Source organism: Salvelinus alpinus, chromosome 8 (genome assembly GCF_045679555.1).
Source record: "Salvelinus alpinus chromosome 8, SLU_Salpinus.1, whole genome shotgun sequence".
In the NCBI taxonomy this organism is placed as follows: domain Eukaryota; kingdom Metazoa; phylum Chordata; class Actinopteri; order Salmoniformes; family Salmonidae; genus Salvelinus; species Salvelinus alpinus.
In genome coordinates, this window is record NC_092093.1 from 54,913,169 (window position 1) to 54,934,866 (window position 21,698).

Below are 21,698 nucleotides of genomic sequence, written 5' to 3' on the forward strand. Positions count from 1 at the left end.
CTGCTTGCCTATTGTCCTGTAGCCCATCCCAGCCTTGTGCAGGTCTACAATTTTATCCCTGATGTCCTTACACAGCTTTCTGGTCTTGACCATTGTGGAGAGGTTGGAGTCTGTTTGATTGAGTGTGTGGACAGGTGTCTTTTATACAGGTAATGAGTTCAAACAGGTGCAGTTAATACAGGTAATGAGTGGAGAACAGGAGGGCTTCTTAAAGTAAAACTAACAGGTCTGTGAGAGCCGGAATTCTTACTGGTTGGTAGGTGATCAAATACTTATGTCATGCAATAAAATGCAAATTAATTATTTAAAAATCATACAATGTGATTTTCTGGATTTTTGTTTTAGATTCCGTCTTTCACAGTTGAAGTGTACCTATGATAAAAATGACAGACCTCTACATGCTTTGTAAGTAGGAAAACCTGCAAAATCGGCAGTGTATCAAATACTTGTTCTCCCCACTGTACAATACTATGAAACATATACAAATTCATTCCTGTTTATGAACTCTTGAAACAATCCAAACATGACAATTTAATTCATACAGAAACATTAATTTAGTAGATTTCACGTTTCATCTGTCTCCACTCCTCCAACTGTGTCCATTCTCCCAGGGTTCTGTGGGGACATCCCTCCCTGGAGAAAGCCACAGACGGTCAGCCATCCAAACAATGAATTGAGCCGCCAGCCTATCGAGTCCTACTGCTGGGTCTCAGGGCCTACAAGTCGCCAGCCTATCGAGTCCTACTGCTGGGTCTCAGGGCCTGCAAGTCGCCAGCCTATCGAGTCCTACTGCTGGGTCTCAGGGCCTGCAAGTCGCCAGCCTATCGAGTCCTACTGCTGGGTCTCAGGGCCTACAAGTCGCCAGCCTATCGAGTCCTACTGCTGGGTCTCAGGGCCTGCAAGTCGCCAGCCTATCGAGTTCTCCTGCTGGGCCTCAGTGCCTGCAAGTCGCCAGCCTATCGAGTTCTCCTGCTGGGCCTCAATGCCTGCAAGTCGCCAGCCTATCGAGTCCTACTGCTGGGCCTAAGTGCCTGCAAGTCGCCAGCCTATCGAGTTCTCCTGCTGGGCCTCAGCGCCTGCAAGTCGCCAGCCTATCGAGTTCTCCTGCTGGGCCTCAGTGCCTGCAAGTCGCCAGCCTATCGAGTCCTACTGCTGGGCCTCAGTGCCTGCAAGTCGCCAGCCTATCGAGTTCTCCTGCTGGGCCTCAGCGCCTGCAAGTCGCCAGCCTATCGAGTTCTCCTGCTGGGCCTCAGTGCCTGCATGTCGCCAGCCTATCGAGTCCTACTGCTGGGCCTCAGTGCCTGCAAGTCGCCAGCCTATCGAGTCCTACTGCTGGGCCTCAGCGCCTGCAAGTCACTAGTCGTGAATATAACCTTCTCTCATTCTTCCACTACACACTTCTCTTTACGAAGGGGTGGTGCTTGAGAAGCCAAGGACCTTGTTCACTTTTTTCCTCATTCTGATGTTTTGCCTAAATGGATCTGTCACAAGAGTAGGTATTAGGCTTTATGTACAAATTGAGGAATAAAACGAACTTTTGAAAAACACAAAACGCTGTTCTTTCTGGTTTGAATGCTTCCCCTTGAAGCTCGAGCTCCCTTGATACAAAACTGTCAGCTGAGAACGAACAGAAGAAAGAAAAACTGGAGAGAGAAAACAAGAAAGGAGGAGTGGAGAACAGCCGTCAGGAAACGTTCTATTTCTGCTTTTATACAGCATAAGACTACAGCTTAAAACATCAGTATTTTATGAGAGTAACGAGGAACCCAATATTAAAAAAGGTGGGAAAAAGCAGCAAAACTATACAGCTATCAAAGTCAGTTTGAGACCCCTCGGGGGTATGTGTCGGTATATAAAAACCTTGTTGACAGGCACCTCTAACCCCATGATGCTGTGATGAATTGCATGGCTGTGCCTGCCAAAAATCTCAAAATGGATGTTTGAAAGATACACTCGAGACAACTTTATTCATATATTTGTCTTAGTAATATACTTGTCCGATTGACCCCCAGAAAAACACAGGCCATTTGTCAATGGTGTACTGTGGCATTGCTAAGTTTCCCAGCTGGATATGACAAGTGGGGTAGTTAGTGAATTAATTAATTTTCTCTTCCCAGTGGGGATCCAGCTCCCGCGCGCCACGGTAGCCATCCCGCTCCCGCGCGCCACGATAGCCATCCCGCTCCCGCGCGCCACGGTAGCCATCCCGCTCCCGCGCGCCACGGTAGCCATCCCGCTCCCGCGCGCCACGGTAGCCATCCCGCTCCCGCGCGCCACGGTAGCCATCCCGCTCCCGCGCGCCACGGTAGCCATCCCGCTCCCGCGCGCCACGGTAGCCATCCCGCTCCCGCGCGCCACGGTAGCCATCCCGCTCCCGCGCGCCACGGTAGCCATCCCGCTCCCGCGCGCCACGGTAGCCATCCCGCTCCCGCGCGCCACGGTAGCCATCCAGCTCCCGCGCGCCACGGTAGCCATCCAGCTCCCGCGCGCCACGGTAGCCATCCAGCTCCCGCGCGCCACGGTAGCCATCCAGCACTATAAGCCTGGAGGAAATCCATCTTCATTTGGAGGATGCAAGGAAACCAACCGTAAGACCAAGGACAGGGATGTGTGTGTGGTGTGGTGTGTGTGTGGTGTGTATGCATGTGTGTGGTGTGTAATAAGGATTAAAAAATCTAATTAAAACATGTTCAGCTCATGTACATGGGTAGATATTCTGAAATCTATCTCCATTGGCCAACTCTGAGGGCCCAGATAATTTTCTACCTGCGGGCTGCAATGTTTTAATTTGTTGGCTTTATGTAAGCGTACTTTGATATAATGACAATAGAAGTTACTTTTAAATTTGCATCATTTTCATTTCGATAGAATTTTGACTAAATCACACGTCATTGATGTTGAGATATGAAAACTTTATTATAAATTAAATGAAAACCGTTCCACCAAAATGTGCATATGAAAATCAGAACTGGCACGCAGATCAGTAGAAAGGGTAGGATAACTTCACATTCCACATGGAAAAGGTTACCGACCGCTAGTGTAGCATATTACCGGCAACTTCAGGAGCATAAGAGTGGAAGATCTGTCAGATTGCTGCAGCATCTCAAAACAACAAATAAATAGGTAACGGAAGGCCGACTTCATCAGCGAGTCACACTCCACTTTGCGATGAGCTGGAGGCCGTATGCATTTTGAAAACATATACTTAATTGTTTGAAACCTGAATGTTTTACAACATACGAGGCATGTCTCACCTTGCTTCAAAGTAGCCAAAAATCAGACCATATCTGTGCAGGCAATTATTTTATATCAGCATTCTGTCATTGTTCAGTATCCAAAAGCACAATATAGTGTATTTAGCAACCCATGCTAGTTGTTGCATATTAGATCTACCCTCCTTTCTAAATATCAAAACAGAAGTTCAACTCTGTCACATCAAACCGCTAGCATGTGTGTTGTGCTTTTGACAACGGGTGATATCCTGCTAATTGCATTATGGAAGTACCATTCACTCATAGTCTACTGCCTTGTGTGCATTGCTATGCTTATAATGTGAGGGAATAATAGTTGAATCAACATTTTGAGCTAAGTTTTATTTTTATGTAGCCTAGGCTTACTGGTTGTATGAATTTTGGATCTATCGTCACAGAACTGTCCCAGGATCTGTTAGGAATATGCCATTTATTTTCCTCAAAGCTGACCAATAGAATAGGTCATCTGTTCTACTATGGGGGGGGGATAGTAGATTGACACAGGATAGTGATCGTGCTGTTTCTTACTCGTCTTGAGGGAAAGTAAAACGTAGACAACTGTTCTTACATCTTCAAAGTCCACATCAGAATTCGGTAAGAAGGACTGCACATAGTTGCACGATCGACTTGCACGTCCTGTTAATGTGAATGACCATAATCGAAATGCGATTGTCATTATGGTAGACGCCAGGGGCGCATCATTCACTGGGGACGGGGGGGGACATGCAACGATGTGCTTTAGGACCATACGGACGCCGCTGAGCGATCGAGTAGGGCTGTTTGGAGTGTTTATCCGACTGGATTAAAATATATATATATATATAAATTAAGTCACTTCTAAAACCAAAGTTATATCTCAGACTGGTTAATAGAAAGAAAAAAAGATTAAGATGGGCAAAAGAACGGAGATATTGGACAGAGAAACTGCCTAGAAGGACAGCGGAGTCGACTCTTCACTGTTGACATTGAGACTGGTGTTTTGCGGGTACTTTTTAATGAAGCTGCCAGTTGAGGACTTGTCTAGTTTGAGAAACTGACGCCTCACTCTAATGTACTTGTCCTCTTGCTCAGATGTGCACTGGGGCCTCCCACTCCTCTTTCTATTCTGGTTAGAGACAGTTTGCGCTGTTCTGTGAAGGGAGTAGTACACAGCGTTGTATGAGATTTTAAGTTTCTTGGCAATTTCTCGCATGGAATAGCCTTCATTTCTCAGAACAAGAATAGACTGATGAGTTTCAGAAGAAAGTTCTTTGTTTCTGGCCATTTTGAGGCTGTAATCGAACCCACAAATGCTGATGCTCCAGATACTCAACTAGTCCAAAGAAGGCCAGTTTTATTGCTTCTTTAAATCAGTACAACAGTTTTCAGCTGTGCTAACATAATTTCAAAAGTGTTTTTTAATGATCAATTAGCCTTTTAAAATTATAAACTTGGATTAGCTAACACAACGTGCCATTGGAACAAAGGAGTGATGTTTGCTGATAATGGGCCTCTGTAGATATTCCATTAAAAATCTGCCGTTTCCAGCTACAATAGTCATTTACAACATTAACAATGTATTTCTGATCAATTTGATGTTATTTTAAAAGGTGAAAAAAAATGTGCTTTTCTTTCAAAAACAACGACATTTCTAAGTGACCCCAAACTTCTGAACGGTAGTTAGTGTGTGTTTGTATATATGTATGCATATATATACACATACATTCCATACACACAGTATATCCACATAGAATCGCTGTAGACACACACACACACTATACACACTCCAGGCAATCAGGAGCTGCGGGACCAGCTGGTACTCCGGTGGGATGCCAGAAGAAAGAAAGTAGGAGAAAAACACAGTTGTGACTTTAGAGATGGATTAGGTAACAGGTAACTGCCAAAATAATGGAAACACTTGAGTAAACGAGGGATACAAAGTACAGTGGGGAGAAGATGTATTTGATACACTGCCGATTTTGCAGGTTTTCCTACTTACAAAGCATGTAGAGGTCTGTAATTTTTTATCATAGGTACACTTCAACTGTGAGAGACGGAATCTAAAACAAAAATCCAGAAAAAAATCATACAATGTGATTAAGTAATTAATTTGCATTTTATTGCATGACATAAGTATTTGATACATCAGAAAAGCAGAACTTAATATTTGGTACAGAAACCTTTGTTTGCAATTACAGAGATCATACGTTTCCTGTAGTTCTTGACCAGGTTTGCACATACTGCAGCAGGGATTTTGGCCCACTCCTCCATACAGACCTTCTCCATATCCTTCAGGTTTCGGGGCTGTCGCTGGGCAATACGGACTTTCAGCTCCCTCCAAAGATTTTCTATTGGGTTCAGGTCTGGAGACCTGGTGGGGCCATTGTCAATGGTCACTGTATGGTTTGATGAGCATGAAAACGATGTAAACCATATGCCATGGCTGACTCAGTCACCAGATCTCAACCCAATTGAAGACTTACGGGAGATTCTGGAGCAGCTGAGACGGCGTTTTCCACCACCAACAAAACACCAAATGATGTAATTTGTCCTGGAAGAAATGGGGTCCCATCCCTCCAGTAGAGATCCAGACACTTAGAATCTATGACAAGGTGCATTGAAGCTGTTCTGACTAGTGGAGGCCCAACGTCCTATTAAGACACTATATGTTGGGGTTTCCTTTATTTTGGCAGTTACCTATATGTGTTGCTATGGGTTTGGCAATGGTGTGTGTGTGTGTGTGTGTGTGTTTCTAAAACCCCGGCGTTAGTGGTGTCGTCCACAGTGTCTGTTCCTATATCTCCTTGTTGACGAAGAGCAGGGCGATTTAGGGACAATTGACATGTTGGATAGTGTTGGGATTAACTGAATGGTGATTCAGAACGCAGTGCAGCTGATGAAAAGGGGAGTGCAAAGGAGACCGCATCGAAGAGAGAATGAGTGGGAAAAGCTAGAGACCGCATCGAAGAGAGAATGAGTGAGAAAAGCTAGAGACAGCATTGAAGAGAGAATGAGTGAGAAAAGCTAGAGACAGCATCGAAGAGAGAATGAGAAAGTTAAAGAGGTAATTCAGATTAAATGCCAGCAACAAATTCAGTTTTAGAGAAGGAGCTTTACAAGAACAAAGGAGGACTGCAGTTCTACTGCAGTTCCAGAGAAAGTTATTAAGTTGCCTACTTGGTGAGACACTCCAGACTCTGTTCTTGAGACGGTAGTGCACCACGGCAGCCATGGCCAACGGCCCCACACAGGAAGGTCCCCTTGCGGAGACTAGAGTCTAGCCTGTTGGCCAGTGGAGACTAGAGGGTAGCCTGTTGACCAGTGGAGAGTAGAGTCTAACCTGTTGGCCAGTGGAGACTAGCGCCTAGCCTGTTGGCCAATGGAGACTAGAGGGTAGCCTGTTGACCAGTGGAGAGTAGAGTCTAGCCTGTTGACCAGTGGAGAGTGGAGACTAGAGCCTGTTGGCCAGTGGAGACTAGAGCCTGTTGGCCAGTGGAGACTAGAGTGTAGCCTGTTGGCCAGTGGAGACTAGAGTCTAGCCTGTTGGCCAGTGGAGACTAGAGTGTAGCCTGTTGGCCAGTGGAGACTAGAGGGTAGCCTGTTGACCAGTGGAGAGTAGAGCCTAGCCTGTTGGCCAGTAGAGACTAGAGCCTAGCCTGTTGGCCAGTAGAGACTAGAGCCTAGCCTGTTGGCCAGTAGAGACTAGAGCCTAGCCTGTTGGCCAGTGGAGACTAGCGCCTAGCCTGTTGGCCAGATAGCCAGTGCCGAGAATAGATAAAAACAGACGTCACAGCACAGGCGTAACCCAACCAATAATACCTCATACAATAATAATGGCAGAGCAATTTAAACAGCAACTTCATAGAACCCTGTCATCAACATTAGAGGATTTGCAATCATCTGTATTAGTGCAGGGGATATGTTAGGGGACTAAATGTCTAACGACACTAAACATCAAAGCGGGCGCATCGACAAAAAAAGAAAGTCTGCTACAGTGTAAAGCACTGGAGAGATAGAGGGGAAATGAGGGTAAGAGAGAGGGGGGGGGGTCTTAGCTGTTGACTTCAGGCTTGCAGTTGCACTGTCTGTCCTGATACACCTGATGGTTTCTCAGTTTGTTTTTCAAAGCTTCGCAACAATGTTGCTACTTGCTGTGTGAGAGAGAGAATGATGGTCAAAAGATAAGGGGGGAAGAAGTCTAAATAAAACATAATAAAAGTACATTTGAATGACACTAAGTGGCAGTGTTTTCACAACTAATGCCGGTTTGCCTGAGGCTGATGCCGTGCAGGTGGTTGTACACATGCATATACACACAATATACACACACTCTCATTCAAATAAACACATACAAGAACACACACATACATGTAACTTGGTTGTTGGTGCATTTGGGGGTTCTTGGGGGAATGGAATTAATTGTATTTTTATTTTATTTTTTCGGGGGTGGACTGTGGGAGGGGTCTCGAATGGTTGAGGGACAGCTAATGGGGAACTGTGGGAGGATCTTGGAGGGTTCGGCTTTCACAAGATTGTGATCATGAAAAAGGAAACTATGACATATATTTTATATCACTATCATGCACACGCACCCTCACACATAAGGATGGCTCTGTTGCGGAAAGACTGATACATGTTTGATAGCGTCTTGATGCAGTATTGTTTGTCCTTCATGTTCTAATACTTTAATGTTATCCCTTCCTTGTGTTTTTTGTAACAAAACATTTAAAAATAATAAATGTAAAAAACAATGTTGCTACTAGAGGTTGACCGATTATGATTTTTCAACGCCACCGATACTTGGTGGACCAAAAAAAGCCAATACCAATTAAATCGGCCGATTTGTATATATCTATTTGTAATAATGACAATAACAACAATACTGAATGAACAATGAACGCTTTTATTTAAACTTAATATAATACATAAATAACATCTATTTAGTCTCAAATAAATAATGAAACATGTTCAATTTGGTTTAAATAATGCAAAAACACAGTGTTGGAGAAGAAAGTAAAAGTGCAATATGTGCCATGTAAAAAAGCTAACGTTTAAATTCCTTGTTCAGAACATGAGAACATATGAAAGCTGGTGGATCCTTTTAACATGAGTCTTCAATATTCCCAGTTAAGAAGTTTTAGGTTGTAGTTATTATAGGACTATTTCTCTCTATACCATTTATATTTCATATGCCTTTGACTATTGGATGTTCTTATAGGTACTTTAGTATTGCCAGTCTAATCTCCGGAGTTGATAGGCTTGAAGTCATAAACAGCGCTACAAGCATTACTAAGAGCTGCTGTTTGAATGAATGCTTACTGCTGCTGCCTACCACCGCTCAGACTGCTCTATCAAATATCAAATCATAGACTTCATTATAATAAACACAGAAATACAAGCCTTAGGTCATTAATATGGTAAAATCCGGAAACTATCATTTCAAAAACAAAACGTTTATTCTTTCAGTGAAATACGGAACCGTTCCGTAACGGGTGGCATCCCTAAGTCCAAATATTGCTGTTACATTGCACAACCTTCAATGTTATGTCATAATTATGTAAAATTCTGGCAAATTAATTACGGTCTTTACACAGTTCGCATAGAGCCAGCCGGCCCAAACTGTTACATATACCCTGACTCTACTTGCACTGTACGCAAGAGAAGTGACACAATTTCCCTAGTTAATATTGCCTGCTAACATGAACTTCTTTTAACTAAATATGCAGGTTTAAAAAAAATACTTCTGTGTATTGATTTTTTTTTTAAAGGCATTGATGTTTATGGTTAGATACATTTGTGCAACGATTGTGCTTTTTTCATGAATGCCCTTTTGTTAAATCATCCCCCCTTTAGCGAAGTAGGCTGTGATTCGATGATAAATTAACAGGAACCGCATTGATTATATGCAACGCAGGACAAGCTAGTTAACCTAGTAATATCATCAACCATGTGTAGTTAACTAGTGATTGTGAAGATTGATTGTTTTTTTATAAGATAAGTTTAATGCTAGCTAGAAACTTACCTTGGCTCCTTGCAGCCACAAGGTCCTTTTGAGCTGCACTCGCGTAACAGGTGGTCAGCCTGCCACGCAGTTTCCTCATGTATTGCAATGTAATCGGCGTCCAAAAATGCAGATTACCGATTGTTAATCGGTTGACCTGTAGTTGCTACTACTCCATGCGAAAAATGACAGGAGCGGTCCCAAAAGATTACATCGACTTAAACAATTCAACAACTAAGCTCGCTGAAAATAAACAAGACTTTTGCAGAGTTGCACCACCTGTCAAACTGGCGCGCCAACCGAGAGCCGGAAGAGCTGTCTTTATCTCCTCCTTCCTGACTAATGACGCGCTCTTAAAGTGACAGCGCACGGTGAAGGCTCCGTACAGGATTTCGCCACAACCTGACCTGACCTGGGCCTCCATCCCTCACTAATCCACAGCTATCCACCCTTATCGGCGACCGCAACCATGTGATGGCCTTTCCCTTACTCGGTAACATTCCAAGCCCCTGGCTCATATCCAACCTTAACTGACTCCACCATTAACTTCTGGTGTATAAACCAGACTGTGGCCATTCTCCTTTCCATAGGACACCTGATGTCTAAGAATAACATCTTCTGACAGAACATAGACGTTCTACTTTACTGACTTTATTGAACCCATTGAGAAATTTTGTTGCAGTGTCATGTACACGTTTAAAGTGGCATTTAAATACAAAACAAAATTGACAGTAAAACTTTCCTAATAGTTATATACCAATAAAAATAGAGTAGACTGCTGGCCTTACTGGGTGGATAGGAACATTATCCTGCTGGACTTACTGAGTCGATAGGAACATTATCCTGCTGGCCTTACTGAGTTGATAGGAACATTATCCTGCTGGCCTTACTGGGTGGATAGGAACATTATCCTGCTGGCCTTACTGGGTGGATAGGAACATTATCCTGCTGGCCTTACTGGGTGGATAGGAACATTATCCTGCTGGCCTTACTGAGTCGATAGGAACATTAGCCTGCTGGCCTTACTGAGTCTATAGGAACATTAGCCTGCTGGCCTTACTGAGTCTATAGGAACATTAGCCTGCTGGCCTTACTGGGTGGATAGAAACATTAGCCCAAGCTATTTAGGAGAGATATCACACATGGCACAAATTATTGTCTAGTTGTGTTTTTCCTGCCGAGGGGTGCCCTATACCTGCGCCCCGAGGGGACTAGTACAGAGTCCGTGTACAGGGGGTGGCTTGGGTCTAAAATTATTTTGTGAGCCTTGCGGAGGGCCCTGACCTTAAAGATCTCATCCAGGTCTGTCTGTTTGACTCCTTGCTTGCTGTGGTGATAATCCTTCTCAGCATATTTCTCTGGCTGACAGTGGCATTGCCAAACCAACAAACAATACAAAAAGTTAAAATACTCTCAATGAAAGATTTGTAAAATAGAGTCAGTATAGTACCATCTACATTAAAAGAGCCCAGCTTTTTGAGAAGGTAAAAGTCTCTGTTGACTCTATGTAGATCAGATCTGTACATTTAGTCCACTGAAGCTTATTGTCCAAGAGGACACACAGGTATTTGTATTCCTCTACAAGAAGTCCCGAATGAGTCTCTGTGCCAGAATGTAAGGCTGGATTGTGTTGAAGGCAGAAGAAAAGTCAACAAACAGAACCCTAACATGGGATTTGGCACCTTCTAGATGTCTGTAGACCATGTTGAGGAGAGTAAGAATGGCATCATCAACTCCTCTGCTAGGCTGATAGGCAAACTGAAATAGGTCGAGGAGCTTCTGGGTGACGCTGAGAATATGACTTTTCACAATTTTCTCATTTCATTACTAAGGATGTCAAGGCGACAGGACAGTAGTCATTCAGCACAGAGGGATTAGATGCCTTAGGAATGGGTATAATTATAGAGTTTTTCCACAATACTGGCACGTGTTGCTGGTCGAGCGAGGATTGGAAAATGTCTGTAAAAACACCAGCCAATTGTTCAGCACAGTGCTTTAACACATGTCCACTTATTTTGTCTGTGCCTGGGCTTTTGTATGCGTTACATCCCCTGAACAACTTTACAACATCAGCCTGTTTAACAACAAGACTCGCAAACATTTGTAATGATGCTTCCATTTGTTTTTACCTCTGACACAAAGTTGCCTGATTCAAATCTTGAGAAGAAAATATTCAGTTCATTAGCCGTGTTCTGGCCCTCATATCTCCCAAGGTCAGCACTGGTTTTTGATAGTTGTTTTGATACCCAAGGCTTATTGTTAGAGAAGATTTTACAGGTTTTAGTTGGCACAACGGACTCAACACAGAAGTTTACAATGTCTGAAACAACATCTGTGAGTTCATCAAGAGCAGAGCTGCTGTCCTCAAATACCTCCCACATAGTACAGTCAAAACACCCCTGGAGACGAGTGAAATACTTCCCACATAGTACAGTCAAAACACCCCTGGAGACGAGTGAAATACCTCCCACATAGTGCAGTCAAACCACCCCTGGAGATGAGTGAAATACCTCCCACATAGTGCAGTCAAACCACCCCTGGAGACGAGTGAAATACCTCCCACATAGTACAGTCAAAACACCCCTGGAGACGAGTGAAATACCTCCCACATAGTACAGTCAACACACCCCTGGAGACGAGTGAAATACCTCCCACATAGTACAGTCAAAACACCCCTGGAGACGAGTGAAATACCTCCCACATAGTACAGTCAAAACACCCCTGGAGACGAGTGAAATACCTCCCACATAGTACAGTCAAAACACCCCTGGAGACGAGTGAAATACCTCCCACATAGTACAGTCAAAACACCCCTGGAGACGAGTGAAATACCTCCCACATAGTACAGTCAAAACACCCCTGGAGACGAGTGAAATACCTCCCACATAGTACAGTCAAAACACCCCTGGAGACGAGTGAAATACCTCCCACATAGTACAGTCAAAACACCTCTGGAGACGAGTGAAATACCTTCCACATAGTGCAGTCAAAACACCCCTGGAGACGAGTGAAATACCTCCCACATAGTGCAGTCAAAACACCCCTGGAGACGAGTGAAATACCTCCCACATAGTACAGTCAAAACACCCCTGGAGACGAGTGAAATACCTACATTTACATTTAAGTCATTTAGCAGACGCTCTTATCCAGAGCGACTTACAAATTGGTGCATTCACCTTATGATATCCAGTGGAACAACCACTTTACAATAGTGCATCTAACTCTTTTAAGGGGGGGGGGGGTTAGAAGGATTACTTTATCCTATCCTAGGTATTCCTTAAAGAGGTGGGGTTTCAGGTGTCTCCGGAAGGTGGTGATTGACTCCGCTGACCTGGCGTCGTGAGGGAGTTTGTTCCACCATTGGGGTGCCAGAGCAGCGAACAGTTTTGACTGGGCTGAGCGGGAACTGTACTTCCTCAGAGGTAGGGAGGCGAGCAGGCCAGAGGTGGATGAACGCAGTGCCCTTGTTTGGGTGTAGGGCCTGATCAGAGCCTGAAGGTACGGAGGTGCCGTTCCCCTCACAGCTCCGTAGGCAAGCACCATGGTCTTGTAGCGGATGCGAGCTTCAACTGGAAGCCAGTGGAGAGAGCGGAGGACCGGGGTGACGTGAGAGAACTTGGGAAAGTTGAACACCAGACGGGCTGCGGCGTTCTGGATGAGTTGTAGGGGTTTAATGGCACAGGCAGGGAGCCCAGCCAACAGCGAGTTGCAGTAATCCAGACGGGAGATGACAAGTGCCTGGATTAGGACCTGCGCCGCTTCCTGCGTGAGGCAGGGTCGTACTCTGCGAATGTTGTAGAGCATGAACCTACAGGAACGGGTCACCGCTTTGATGTTAGTTGAGAACGACAGGGTGTTGTCCAGGATCACGCCAAGGTTCTTAGCACTCTGGGAGGAGGACACAATGGAGTTGTCAACCGTGATGGCGAGATCATGGAACGGGCAGTCCTTCCCCGGGAGGAAGAGCAGCTCCGTCTTGTCCAGGTACCTCCCACGTAGTACAGTCAAAACACCCCTGGAGACGAGTGAAATACCTTCCACATAGTGCAGTCAAAACACCCCTGGAGACGAGTGAAATACCTCCCACATAGTACAGTCAAAACACCCCTGGAGACAAGTGATACTGTTGTCATGCCAGATCTGAACAGTTTTAACTGTGGGTTTCTCCCTCTCCAGGTGGCGACAGTAGGTTGGCCTGAGGTAGACCACATTGTGGTCTGATGTGCCCACGGGGGGTCCGGTTGTGGCAGAGAACGCATTTGCTATTGTCCCATAGCACAAATCAAGAGTCCTATTTTTTCCTAGTGTGACATTTCACAAACTGGTGGTATGTGCGCAGGACTTTGTGCAAGGTACAGTTGTTAAAATCCCTTAAAATAAAATGTAGGTGCGTCGGGGGAGATGGATTCCAGTTTCTGTGACAGATTATAAATTCCTCTCTCTCCCTCAGTGATATGAATAAGGATATTTCATATTTTCAAGTTTAGAAGTCAGAAACTATTACTGGTATTGGAAATAATTTATCCAATCTGGTTATGAAGTAGGCTGATGCAATAGCTATCTGATCACAGTTGTAGACAAATACCAAACATGATCATCATAGGTCACGTTTTAGTAGCAGGAGCGCTGAACATGGTCAGATGGGGGGGTATTTACTCCTGTGTTGATGATTCAACTTTAAAAACTACAGTTCACTTTGGCTGGTCCAATAGACATTACATGTACAGGCTCTCTCACCAACCACTTAACCAAAATACCTCTCAATCACTGGAACAAGAAAAACCATTAGGCTACATACAAAACAAACATTCACAGGGATGTCATTATGGACCAGAACCCAGCCTGTATCACAGGGATGTCATTATGGACCAGAACCCAGCCTGTATCACAGGGATGTCATTATGGACCAGAACCCAGCCTGTATCACAGGGAGGTCATTATGGACCAGAACCCAGCCTGTATCACAGGGATGTCATTATGGACCAGAACCCAGCCTGTATCACAGGGATGTCATTATGGACCAGAACCCAGCCTGTATCACAGGGATGTCATTATGGACCAGAACCCAGCCTGTATCACAGGGATGTCATTATGGACCAGAACCCAGCCTGTATCACAGGGAGGTCATTATGGACCAGAACCCAGCCTGTATCACAGGGAGGTCATTATGGACCAGAACCCAGCCTGTATCACAGGGATGTCATTGTGGACCAGAACCCAGCCTGTATCACAGGGATGTCATTGTGGACCAGAACCCAGCCTGTATCACAGGGATGTCATTGTGGACCAGAACCCAGCCTGTATCACAGGGATGTCATTGTGGACCAGAACCCAGCCTGTATCACAGGGATGTCATTGTGGACCAGAACCCAGCCTGTATCACAGGGATGTCATTGTGGACCAGAACCCAGCCTGTATCACAGGGATGTCATTGTGTACCAGAACCCAGCCTGTATCACAGGGATGTCATTGTGGACCAGAACCCAGCCTGTATCACAGGGATGTCATTGTGGACCAGAACCCAGCCTGTATCACAGGGATGTCATTGTGGACCAGAACCCAGCCTGTATCACAGGGATGTCATTATGGACCAGAACCCAGCCTGTATCACAGGGATGTCATTGTGGACCAGAACCCAGCCTGTATCACAGGGATGTCATTGTGGACCAGAACCCAGCCTGTATCACAGGGATGTCATTATGTACCAGAACCCAGCCTGTATCACAGGGATGTCATTGTGGACCAGAACCCAGCCTGTATCACAGGGATGTCATTGTGGACCAGAACCCAGCCTGTATCACAGGGATGTCATTGTGGACCAGAACCCAGCCTGTATCACAGGGATGTCATTATGGACCAGAACCCAGCCTGTATCACAGGGATGTCATTGTGGACCAGAACCCAGCCTGTATCACAGGGATGTCATTGTGGACCAGAACCCAGCCTGTATCACAGGGATGTCATTATGGACCAGAACCCAGCCTGTATCACAGGGATGTCATTGTGGACCAGAACCCAGCCTGTATCACAGGGATGTCATTGTGGACCAGAACCCAGCCTGTATCACAGGGATGTCATTGTGGACCAGAACCCAGCCTGTATCACAGGGATGTCATTGTGGACCAGAACCCAGCCTGTATCACAGGGAGGTCATTGTGGACCAGAACCCAGCCTGTATCACAGGGATGTCATTGTGGACCAGAACCCAGCCTGTATCACAGGGATGTCATTGTGGACCAGAACCCAGCCTGTATTACAGGGATGTCATTGTGGACCAGAACCCAGCCTGTATCACAGGGATGTCATTATGGACCAGAACCCAGCCTGTATCACAGGGATGTCATTATGGACCAGAACCCAGCCTGTATCACAGGGAGGTCATTATGGACCAGATCCCAGCCTGTATCACAGGGAGGTCATTATGGACCAGATCCCAGCCTGTATCACAGGGATGTCATTATGGACCAGAACCCAGCCTGTATCACAGGGATGTCATTGTGGACCAGATCCCAGCCTGTATCACAGGGAGGTCATTATAGACCAGATCCCAGCCTGTATCACAGGGAGGTCATTATAGACCAGATCCCAGCCTGTATCACAGGGAGGTCATTATAGACCAGATCCCAGCCTGTATCACAGGGAGGTCATTATGGACCAGATCCCAGCCTGTATCACAGGGATGTCATTATGGACCAGAACCCAGCCTGTATCACAGGGATGTCATTATGGACCAGAACCCAGCCTGTATCACTTCCCCTGGACCTAAGGCTTACGTAACACTGTCACAACAAGGCCAACCCACCAGCTGTCACCAACCATCACATCGGTCTTTCATCATTACTACAAACATAACAGTACATAACAAAACATAAAGACAGTTAAATTGCTATTCCTCAAAAAGGTTATTGGAAATTATTTAGCAATATTTCTTATGTTTCTCCTGAAGCCAAAATTTAAGAAGAAATCAGATTCTTTCAAATAAAGTTAATGGAAATGTTGTTAATTCCAAGATTTTAAGACGAGGGTTTAACACTCAGGGCAGTGAGAGTAAACAGCTCATGAAAGAAATTGAACATGTTTAATTCACTCACAAATTTCCTCTGAAAGTTTCTGTATTTATTGTTTTAAACCCAAGAACATGTTGTAGAACAGTCATCTCAGTAGGACATATGCTAACGTGTTGTAGAACAGTCATCTCAGTAGGACATATGCTAACATGTTGTAGAACAGTCATCTCAGTAGGACATATGCTAACGTGTTGTAGAACAGTCATCTCAGTAGGACATATGCTAACGTGTTGTAGAACAGTCATCTCAGTAGGACATATGCTAACGTGTTGTAGAACAGTCATCTCAGTAGGACATATGCTAACGTGTTGTAGAACAGTCATCTCAGTAGGACATATGCTAACATGTTGTAGAACAGTCATCTCAGTAGGACATATGCTAACGTGTTGTAGAACAGTCATCTCAGTAGGACATATGCTAACATGTTGTAGAACAGTCATCTCAGTAGGACATATGCTAACGTGTTGTAGAACAGTCATCTCAGTAGGACATATGCTAACGTGTTGTAGAACAGTCATCTCAGTAGGACATATGCTAACGTGTTGTAGAACAGTCATCTCAGTAGGACATATGCTAACGTGTTGTAGAACAGTCATCTCAGTAGGACATATGCTAACATGTTGTAGAACAGTCATCTCAGTAGAACGTATGCTAACGTGTTGTAGAACAGTCATCTCAGTAGGACATATGCTAACATGTTGTAGAACAGTCATCTCAGTAGAACGTATGCTAACGTGTTGTAGAACAGTCATCTCAGTAGGAAATATGCTAACATGTTGTAGAACAGTCATCTCAGTAGGACATATGCTAAAATGATTGCCATTGCTAGCTAGATAGCTAGCTAAAACAGTTGCCAGGCAACAAGCATCTCAATTAGATTTGTAAGAAGATATTTGAGAGGTTTGTAAGGAAAATCATTGAAGCTTAAGATATTGTTGAGGAATTGCACTTACGAACAATCTTATGAACTTCCTACATTTATTCTTTAGAAGCGTCTTAAGTTTTTGCATAAGAAGTGTTTTGTGAATCTGGGCCCAGTTCTGTAGAGGGATAGAGGTAAGGTGACCAGATTTCTGAAATAAAAATGGGGGACAATTCACAGTTTCATGTATTTAGTCTAGCAGGCACACTGTGATAGAGAAAACAACTATATTACAGAAACACTACAGACGAGACAGAACTGTCCGATCCGAACAGCCATTCACTGGTCCTGGTAGTCTGGGTAGAATAAGAGCAGAAGAGAACATGAGCGAAATTGGAGAAAAAAAACAGACAATAGTATATGTGAAATACTGAACAACATAATAAAGAAATAAGATGAGGTTGGTAACTACATAATATACTTATACCAACCTAATCTGTATATTTCTCAGAAGAATGTATCTTATTCAGGATTGCTCTTTGGCCAGCTTCTCCATGAACACCTGGCAGGGGAGGTTGAAGTTTGTCTTCACAATAAGCATGATGGTAGGAAGAGTGAACCTATTTCTTGCTGCTGTCCATATATATATATATATATATACAGTGGGGAGAACAAGTATTTGATACACTGCCGATTTTGCAGGTTTTCCTACTTACAAAGCATGTAGAGGTCTGTCATTTTTATCATAGGTACACTTCAACTGTGAGAGACGGAATCTAAAACAAAAATCCAGAAAATCACATTGTATGATTTTTTTATAATTAATTTGCATTTTATTGCATGACATAAGTATTTGATCACCTACCAACCAGTAAGAATTCCGGCTCTCACAGACCTGTTCGTTTTTCTTTAAGAAGCCCTCCTGTTCTCCACTCATTACCTGTATTAACTGCACCTGTTTGAACTTGTTACCTGTATAAAAGACATATATATCTATATATCATTCATTTGGGTAAGCACATTACAACAGACACTAATCTAGCCAGGTTAGTGTGTGGGATGTCGCTCTCTTTGAAGTGGGTAACCACCGTGCTCCATCTCTGACTAAACGGTTTCTCAGATGTTTTCCATTCTTCAAGCGATCCCCCCTTTAGGAACTCTTGCAAGTAACCTCGTCAAACAATGCATCCTCATTGACGGTTACATTGGGGCATTTTTCCTGCAGTGTGGCTGCTGCCTTCTGGATCTCTTCATGCTGAGGTTGCCTTTTTAAAAGGAGACAATGTAAATATTTTTGATTATCTGTGTGCTTTCCCAATGCTCGCAAGTAGTTCACAGCCGAAGTGAAGAATGATTGGGATGTTTTGAGAAAGCTCTCTTTAGACATTGCTCAATTTTCCTCTAGCTCTCTCAGAAGTCCTCTGACCAAAACTGGAATGAAGTTGTCATCACGCATTGCAGTCAATTTTGCCTCAGCGTTTCTCAGAATTGCAGCAGACTCCACAGCACAGTGGTCCTGGCCTCCAAGCCTCTCGATCATGTCACTGAATACGGTCAGGTTTCCATGGACAAAGGCCAGCAAAAGTTCAGTCAGTGGATCTTCAAACATTGTTCGCAGGACAACAGGGCATTTGTCTTCAGAAAGAAAAAAGGAAGGATCTCAAGACATCAGTCAGGAAGTTAAAGCTTGGTCGCAAATGGGTCTTCCAAATGGACAATGACCCCAAGCATACTTCCAAAGTTGTGGCAAAATGGCGTAAGGACAACAAAGTCAAGGTATTGGAGTGGCCATCACAAAGCCCTGACCTCATTCCCATAGAAAATGTGTGGGCTGAACTGAAAAAGCGTGTGCGAGCAAGGAGGCCTACAAACCTGACTCAGTTACACCAGCTCTGTCAGGAGGAATGGGCCAAAATTAACCCAGCTTATTGTGGGATCTTGTGGAAGACTATCCGAAACGTTTGACCCAAGTTAAGCAATTTAAAGGCTATGCTACCAAATACTGTGTATGTAAACTTATGAACCACTTTATTCTTAAAATAAAGTGGTGATCCTAACTGACCTAAGACAGGGAATTTTTACTAGGATTAAATATCAGGAATTGTGATAAACTGAGTTTAAATATATTTGGCTAAGGTGTATGTAAACTTCCGACTTCACATGTAAATAGTACACAATTAGATAAAATACTTTGGTTAACAGATTCCCATTGCGTGCCTCATTTTTGTATTTTAGAGGAGAAAGGTAACAGAACTGCTCTGTAGAGAGATAGAGGAGGGGAGTAAGAGAACTGATCTGTAGAGGGATAGAGGTAGAGGAGGAAGGTAAGAGAACAAAGGAGAATCATACCATATCTTGTGTATTTCAGCTCCAGTCTCTGAAACCATGTACAAGGGGAACACAATGGTACAGACATCCCTTTGATAAACATACCTCTCTCAGACAGAGCTCTGACAGCCTCAGTACACTCTGAAAGCAGACTAGGCTATGAAAGACCTGACTTAAAGCTCTCACCTAAATCCAGGTAGGCTTACAGTAATCACAGCCCCCACTAGGGTGTGAAAAGGGGTTTAAGGTCAAACTGGAGTTTTGAAAAGAGCTTGCAAGCCAGAGCCAGGTTTATAGTCTTGAAAGGGAATTGTGAAAAGATATGCACTTTGCCCTTATAGCTTGGCTTTCCACAAGTGGTCCCCAATACAAAGCACTCAAGTTGGGTAGTGGCTGTGAAGAGATAAGTAGGAGAAGTCTAACTGAGTGAGATTCTGCAGCTCCTGAAAATGGCAGAGCCAGAGAGAGCCAGAGACAGAGGGAAAGACAGACAGAAACAGACAGACAGTCACCCCACCAGTAGGGTATAAAATCTGCACTGCAGAAAACTCGGAACGGAATCACGGAATCCAGACATTAAAACGGAATTCAACAATGTATTGAACTTAGTAGGAAATCAACTAAAATGAATTAATTTGCCCAAGTTAATCATAAGACATTGGTATTTTCCTGACACTGTCTGAAAGGGCGCAGGAATGCCCTTCTCTGTGTGCTCTGTGGCGCGCACATGTCTAGTCTACACTTTGTGTTGCCGTTAGCGATGATGCTAACGATATCCGTCTGTTGGTAGATGGAAAGGCTCTCTCAAAAACCTTCTCAAATAAATGTTAATTACAAAGTAGCCTCTTGATTACCTGGTAGAATGACATCAGGATTATTTGCGTCAATCCAGTGGCCATTCGTTTTGCACACTCTGCAATCACATGAGCGCTTCAGAAACATAGCTAGTGAGATAGTGGCTGGCTGGTGCCCAGTTGAATTAAAGGATAACTACACCCAAAAATCTACTTTTCTTAATTTTTTATCCCAGACCTCAAAAGTGGTGTCCTGATGTGGTTTAAGTGTTGTTGTTTTTCAATTATTATTTGAAAAAATTCAAGTGTGATTTTGAGAGTGAAATAAAAAAAAACTGGGAAAAACAAAAACGGAATTTGGGAAAGAACTAAACAGAAACAGGCAAAAAAAGACATCTGATTTTGTAGGGCCGAAAGTATAGAGCAGCCCTGCGAGAAGACTGGATTCAGACAGGAGCTCTGTAAGAGTCAGAGTCACAGCAGTGGGATCCTACAGGCATTAGGGGAGGAGGGGCCCTGCCATAGTGATTCACATCTTCTGCGGCAGGTGTGCTGTGTGTGTGTGTGTGTGTGTGCTGATGAGACGCACACCTCTGCTTTGATCCAGAGCGCGCGCGCACACACACACACACACACACACCATACAGCTCTGTTCTGCTCTACTGAACGGGGCTTAGGGTGGGAGACGTGCACACAAATGCAGACACCTTCACGGTGTATGGTGGTATTAAACATTTTGTTTTGTAGATATGTAGTGGTGTAATAAGGTTATATGATGTACTGTTTTATATGTAATGTAAATGCCATAATGTGTTTGGACCCCAGGAAAAGTAGCTGCTGCCTTGGCAGGAACTAACGGGGATCCCTAATAAATACAAATCTAAAAAATTAACAAATTGGGAAGCACAGAGAACTGAGAGGATGTTTCCTGCTCCACCACACTGACAAACAGTGTGGCCCTCCCCAAAACCCACTACACTGATATTTCAACAGGAGATACAGAGATACACTCTTATCCATAGACACTACAGTAGTGAGTCATTTAGCAGACTCTCTTATAGATACCACAGTAGTGAGTCATTTAGCAGACTCTCTTATCCAGAGATACTACAGTAGTGAGTCATTTAGCAGACACTCTTATCCAGAGACACTACAGTAGTGAGTCATTTAGCAGACTCTCTTATAGATACCACAGTAGTGAGTCATTTAGCAGACTCTCTTATCCAGAGATACTACAGTAGTGAGTCATTTAGCAGACACTCTTATCCAGAGACACTACAGTAGTGAGTCATTTAGCAGACTCTCTTATCCAGAGATACTACAGTAGTGAGTCATTTAGCAGACTCTCTTATCCAGAGATACTACAGTAGTGAGTCATTTAGCAGACTCTCTTATCCATAGACACTACAGTTAGTG

At 44.1% G+C, this 21,698-nt stretch overlaps 1 protein-coding gene across 1 annotated transcript in view; it reads right to left on the bottom strand.

Moving 5' to 3' along the window:
- LOC139583295 (lanC-like protein 2) overlaps positions 1–9,528 on the bottom strand; it is a 51,031-nt gene extending 41,503 nt beyond the window's left edge. Inside the window, exon 1 of the mRNA XM_071414203.1 lies at positions 9,253–9,528. The gene's annotated coding sequence lies outside the window, so the exon portion shown is untranslated. The remainder of the gene's footprint in view (positions 1–9,252) is intronic.
- Positions 9,529–21,698: the final 12,170 nt, after the last annotated feature.